Below are 6,287 nucleotides of genomic sequence, written 5' to 3'. Positions count from 1 at the left end.
AAAAATATATTTTAAAAAATTAAAACTTTAATTTCTTTTACTTAAAAATTTCTTTTAAAAATTAAAACTTAATTTTTTTAACTTAAAAATTTATTTTAAAAATTAAAACTTAAATTTTTTTAACTTAAAAATTTATTTTTAAAATTAAAACTTAAATTTTTTTTAATTTAAAATTTTATTTTAAAAATTTAAATTTAAATTTTTTTCTTAAAAATTATTTTATAAATTAAAACTTTTTTTTTACTTAAAATTTTATTTTAAAAAAATTAAAACTTAAATTTTTTTTAACTTAAAAATTTATTTTAAAAATTAAAATTAAAATTTTTTTAACTTAAACATTTATTTTAAAAATTAAAACTTAAATTTTTTTTAAACCTAAAAATTTATTAAAACTTATACCTTAAATTTATTTTAACTTAAAAAAAAAAATACCGGAGTCAAAAACTAGGGGCGGGCGCCCCTGGTATACGGACCTGGGGCGCCCGGAAGGGGATCCGGGCGCCCCGCCCCGCTTGACCCCGAGCGCCCGGAATAGGTCTGGACGCCCGGACTCCCCTATATATAGGGGGGAAGGGGCGCCCCCTACCCTTGCACCTCCTCTTCCAAGCTTTCGTTCAAGCTTCTTTTAAGCTTTACTACGAAAGCATTCAAAGTTAAAATTTTCTCTCGTTCTACGGTTAATGCGCGGGCGCGATTCAACTGAGGTCGTCAGTTCTAAAAATATTTTAGCAATGGCTCTTCGGTAAAATTCTTGTCTTCTATTTAAAGTTTAAGAATATTATTGCATATTTGTTTTCTTTAATTAGTATAATTTTGTTATATAATTTAGGAAACATTCAAAATCTGGTGTTGGGCCCTCTACTCCCAGTGTTGATCCTAGGTTTCCCACTGATGAGCTTAGGATTAAGTTTGAGTCAACCATCTACATGGCCATTAGGACCAAATGTATAGATAAAGCGTTCTTTTTACGCTCTTGCATTCCAGCCATTGAGGCCATAAACCACTATAACCTTCAGAACCTTGTTGAATGTACTAGCCCAGTAAACATAAGTTTGTGTGCAGAATTTTACAACAACCTAGTGAAAGTTGTCACGCCCCAGGTAGTCCCTGTCCGAAGAAATTTCGGCAGCATCTCCCCTGTACGGCGGACAATATGAATCTCAGTATACATATATCTATACCTCGGCCACACTCGGCCGGAACAATACAATACAAATAAGAAACAACCACGTAGTTTATATCAATATTCCACACAGCTCAACATATAATCAATCCACGCAGTTTAATAAGGAAGAACGATATAAAACCAACGAAGATATACGTACACATCCTACTCCACTACAACAAAGAAAACAAATCCACGAAGTAGTGTGAAAATCTGAAGCGGAAAACAAAAGCAGCAAACCCAAAGGTTCGACTTAAAGTCCACAATACAAGCCCACAATACAAGTATACGTATAAAAGCGAATACAGAAAACGATATCTAGAAATCCTCGCGACCAAGGGGCTAGCGACTGGAATCTCTCCTGACGGCCTCAACCTGAAAAATAGTAACAACGGGGTGAGTTCAAGAACTCAGCAGGTAAACCAATAGATATGTACAGCAACATATAACCACTAATAACATCCTATGGTACAGTACACTAAACCATAGAGCCTACAATACAGTTTCCTAACAGTACAACCTACGGTACAGTCTCCTAACAATATAACAGATATGCATAGCTGAAATAAACTGTAATAACCAGCAATAGGCATAAAGTACACTCTATAGCAAGAATAATAAGAAAATATATAACTGAAATAAACTGTACTCACCTGTGAGGCTTGTGCAACTGACTGTGAACATACACAGATAAAAATAGTCAGAGCAAAAGCATGTATCCTGTATGCATGTCAATCATATGCAATCACCAAAATGTATCAATAATAAAGAATGCAATCCGTGCATATGATGCAATATGATATGGTCACCCCTGACTCCAGTCAGCCGTCTCACACGCGATGGCGAGACCGAGTGGGTAGGGCTGTGACACCGTGCACTCTGCCGTCACTACCTCTGATGAGTGACCGAGTGGACGGGATGCTGTCAGATTACGCCTATCCTCCTACCTCAAACATAGTGAGGGAGCGCAATGCTCTCATCTCCCGGTACACAATGACGGGGAGGGATCCCTGTCTACCACGCTGCAGTCACACTACCCATGAGCGGACCAGCGGAGCACTACAGAGCTACTGCCATACACACCCTACTGTGCTGTGCCACTACCCATGCAGTGAACACGTTGTGTGCAGGCCTATGTAGCCGGCCGACGAGCTCAACAATAATGGAGTCGTCAATCGCCCAGCATGCAATCATGCGATATGGTGCATGCGGCTACAATATGACATACCTGAACAAAGCCTCCTCCATATATGCGCGTGTCAAAAAGGTAAACACATATAACTATAAACATGATATAAACAGCATAAATCCAAAGACATCACATATACAATGATGTAAGTATCATTAATCCAAGAGCATGTATCACACATGTAAAGCAACTAATCCAGTAGAGTAGAGCACTATAGATATGCACCTCTATGAACATATATACACATGGCAAGAGATAAAATATCCAATCCTGAAGTAAAGCAACTAGCAGATGAAGCATGTGATAGGTATCAACTAGCTAAGACCAAGAGGGAGAATAATCTACTATCTACCACTAGTAAGTATATATAAGCTACACATATCATAAGACATTATCAAAAGATAAGTCAGAGGGTACCCGCCTCAAATAGAAGGTACAATCCAAATCCGAAGTCGAGACGCCTATCTCGAATCAGAGTCCTGTGTCAAACAATATATATATTTTATTTAGCTAAATCCAAATGAATAGCTAAATAAAATCTCCAAAACTAAATTAGGGCAAAACCCTAATCACCATTTAGATTAGAAATCTAAACTTAGATTAAATCCAATAGTTGACTAGGGTTAATTGTCTTAACCCTAATCATTCCATTAGTTTAATCTAAGCAACCAAATCTAATCACAATCAACCACTACTTACAACCTGTAGTAATCATGTAATCCAAATCATACATAAATCTACACATAACCAACTAAATATAACCATAATTCGTATCATTAAAACAAGGTAACAATTGACCTCCAAAAACTTACCCAAATCCAAGGTGATCACCAGTAGATCACCACCCAAGATGTTGCTGTCAGTTAGGGTAGTTGCTGTTGGAACCCAAGAAAGTTCACAGCACTCAACCTTGCTGAAATCTTGAGCACACCTCACTGATCAGAACCTATTGACTGCTGGGATTCTTCTCCACTTCAACCGAGACCTCAATCACAGTGAAGAAGAGAAAGTCCAAGTACTGATCAAGGGATTTACAGCAAACAATTGAATCTGACATCAAGATCACAACAAAGAAAAGAGAGTAAGAATCAACAATGCATTACCTCGATCGGTTGCCTCCAGGAAATGTCACCTAATCCAATCCATAATGCAATGTATTGAATCTACTGACCCTCAACTAGCCAGCGTCTGCCAAGACCTAGCTCCGGCAGAGGAATCCAAGATCCACTCAAACGATCCATGACCTGACCTAGGATCGCCGACGATCAAAGAGGAAAAGCAAGAATCGAGAAAGAAGACTCAATCTATGGCACAAACCAGAGAACAGGCAGATTCTGTTAGGGCTAGCTTACCCACGCCGGCGAATCGAGTGGCACAAATCCGAACTAGGGCACCTCTCCAAGCTTCGGTGGACGATTGGATGGGGGTCGACGCGAGATCTGGTCCTTCACCGTGCCCTAGCCGCAGCCCCTTCGGTGATCGGCCGCAAGATCCACCGAACAGCAACTCCTCGGCCGATTACAGTCTGGAGAGGAGAAACACCGACCGGATCTGAGCTTGTGTTGTCGATGCCGGCAGAGAAGGATCGCCGGAGGTCGAAGCTCCATTCCCGTTGGCGCCGATTCATCCGCGGGCGAGAGGCAGCGAGAGGAGTCGGGGAGATCGGGGGAGGAAGGTGTTCGGGTTGGGTGAAGAGTCGGCGTTTGGGGAAAAGAAATAAGAAAAAGAATTTATAATTAAAACTTTTCCTCACTTAAATGGGAATCCCAAACAGGCTTTATCCGAACCCATAATTTTGTCCCCGCAAAACCCGTCGTACGAGCTCCGAAAAATTCCCAGAAAATTTCTAAAAATTCTGGAAAAATTCTATAAGGCTATTTCTCAAATAACCCTAATAATTAAATTTTTCTGAGATCTTACATCCTCCCCTACTAATAAAAATTTGGTCCCCAAATTTCGCTATAACCAACAGCAAACACTAGAATATAACCCAACAGTATAAATGCTGAAAGAAACTCTGGCCCACCTATCTCAAGTAAAAAGATGGAGGTATCGAGCTCGGATCGTATCCTCCAGCTCCCACGTAGCCTCCTCGTCAGAATGATGCTGCCATCCGACTTTAACCAGCCGGACAGTCTTGTTCCGCAGCTGACGCTCTCTACGGTCCAGAATCCGTACCGGAACCTCCTCGTAAGTAACGTCCGCCTGAATAAGAACTGATATATCCGACAGAACATGTGCCGGATCTGATACGTATCTCCTCAGCATAGATACATGACATACATCATGAATGCCGACTAGAGATGGTGGTAGCGTCAGACGGTAAGCTACTGCTCCAATCCTCTCCAAGATCTGGAATGACCCAATATATCGTGGAGCTAGCTTACCTCGAAGACCAAATCGCTTCACCCCCTTCGTGGGTGAAACTCTCAGAAATACATGATCACCAATGGAGAACTCCAGGGGTCTCCGTCTCTGATCAGCATAACTCTTCTGACGGTCCTGAGCCTCTGACATCCTCCGTCTGATAGTGCGAACTAACTCTACATCCTGCTGAGCTCTCTGAGGTCCTACCAACTGGGCCTCCCCAACCTCTTCCCAGAGGATGGATGTCCGACAAGGCCTACCATACAACGCCTCAAACGGTGTCATCTAGATAGCAGAATGATAGCTGTTGTTGTAGGCGAACTCTACTAATGGCAGGTGGTCCTCCCAACTGCCTCCGAAATCCATAACGCAAGACCTCAGCAAGTCCTCCAAAGTCTGAATGGTCCGCTCTGACTGTCCATCTGTCTGCGGATGGAATGTCGTACTGAAACGAAGCTGTGTGCCCAAGGCCTGCTGCAGACTCTGCCAGAATCGGGACGTGAACCGTGGGTCTCTATCCGATATGATGCTCAAAGGAACACCATGAAACTTGATAATCTCTCGACAGTATAACTCTGCTAATCGATCCAGAGAATCAGTCTTCCGGATCGCTATAAAATGTGCGGATTTGGTTAATCGGTCATTGATTACCCAAATCGCATCATGGCCTCGACGAGTCCTAGGCAAACTAACCATGAAACCCATAGTAATGTGCTCCCATTTCCACTAGGGAATAGGGATCCTCTGAAGTAATCCAGCAGGTCTCTGGTGCTCAGCCTTCACCTGCTGACAGACAAGACATCTAGCTACAAAGTCTGCGATGTCTTTCTTCATGCCGTTCCACCAATAGGAACGTCTCAAATCATGATACATACGGGTCCCACCTGGGTGGATAGCAAATCTAGAACGATGAGCCTCCTGAAGTAACTCCTCCATGACCGGGTGAGACTGAGGTACACATAATCTACCTCGAAAATAAACAATACCCTCGTCATCTCGTGTAAACTCGGTCTGCTGTCCGGAAGCTATCTGGTTGCTAATGAACTGTAAATGCTGATCTCCGGCCTGGGCCTCTCGAATCCTCATCCTGATCGACGACTGAGCAACCATGGTAACAAGAATACCCTGCTCTGTCCGTCCCTGCTCCTCAAGGCTCAACTCGGAGAATCCCTGAACCAAGTCCGTGACTAAAACTCGGTGACAAGCTAAAGTCCAGCTGGACTTCCTGCTAAGTGCATCAGCAACCACATTAGCTTTACCCGGGTGGTAGCTAATAGTACAATCATAATCCTTCAGGAACTCCATCCATCTCCTCTGTCGGAGATTGAGTTCCTTCTGTGTGAAAATATATTTGAGACTCTTATGATCAGTAAGAATCTCAAAAGTAATACCCTAAAGATGATGTCGCCAAATCTTCAAAGCAACGATAATAGCGGCTAGCTCTAAATCATGTACTGGGTAGTTTTTCTCATGCTCCTTCAACTGACGAGAAACATAGGAGACTACCCTACCGTGCTACATCAAAACAGCGCCCAAGCCCTGAAGAGATGCGTCTGTGTAAAATAC

The 6,287-nt window shown here is 42.1% G+C and overlaps 1 long non-coding RNA gene across 3 annotated transcripts; it reads right to left on the bottom strand.

Annotated features, from left to right (window-relative positions):
• Positions 1-1,479: 1,479 nt before the first annotated feature.
• LOC122017030 lies at positions 1,480-4,032 on the bottom strand. 3 transcript variants are annotated; one of them, XR_006121247.1, is made up of 4 exons: positions 3,707-4,032; positions 3,458-3,603; positions 3,167-3,372; positions 1,480-1,540 (listed from the first exon to the last, which is right to left on the bottom strand). It is a non-coding gene; the product is annotated as an uncharacterized LOC122017030 (long non-coding RNA). The 3 variants fall into 3 exon arrangements; XR_006121248.1 differs by having other exon boundaries at positions 3,458-3,598; XR_006121246.1 differs by lacking the exon at positions 3,707-4,032 and having other exon boundaries at positions 3,458-3,636.
• Between the last annotated feature and the right edge of the window lie 2,255 nt (positions 4,033-6,287).

This window comes from Zingiber officinale, chromosome 8B (genome assembly GCF_018446385.1).
Source record: "Zingiber officinale cultivar Zhangliang chromosome 8B, Zo_v1.1, whole genome shotgun sequence".
Taxonomy (NCBI): Eukaryota; Viridiplantae; Streptophyta; class Magnoliopsida; order Zingiberales; family Zingiberaceae; genus Zingiber; species Zingiber officinale.
The sequence above is the reverse complement of the archived record's forward strand: the minus strand, read 5'-3'. Positions and strand labels throughout refer to the sequence as shown.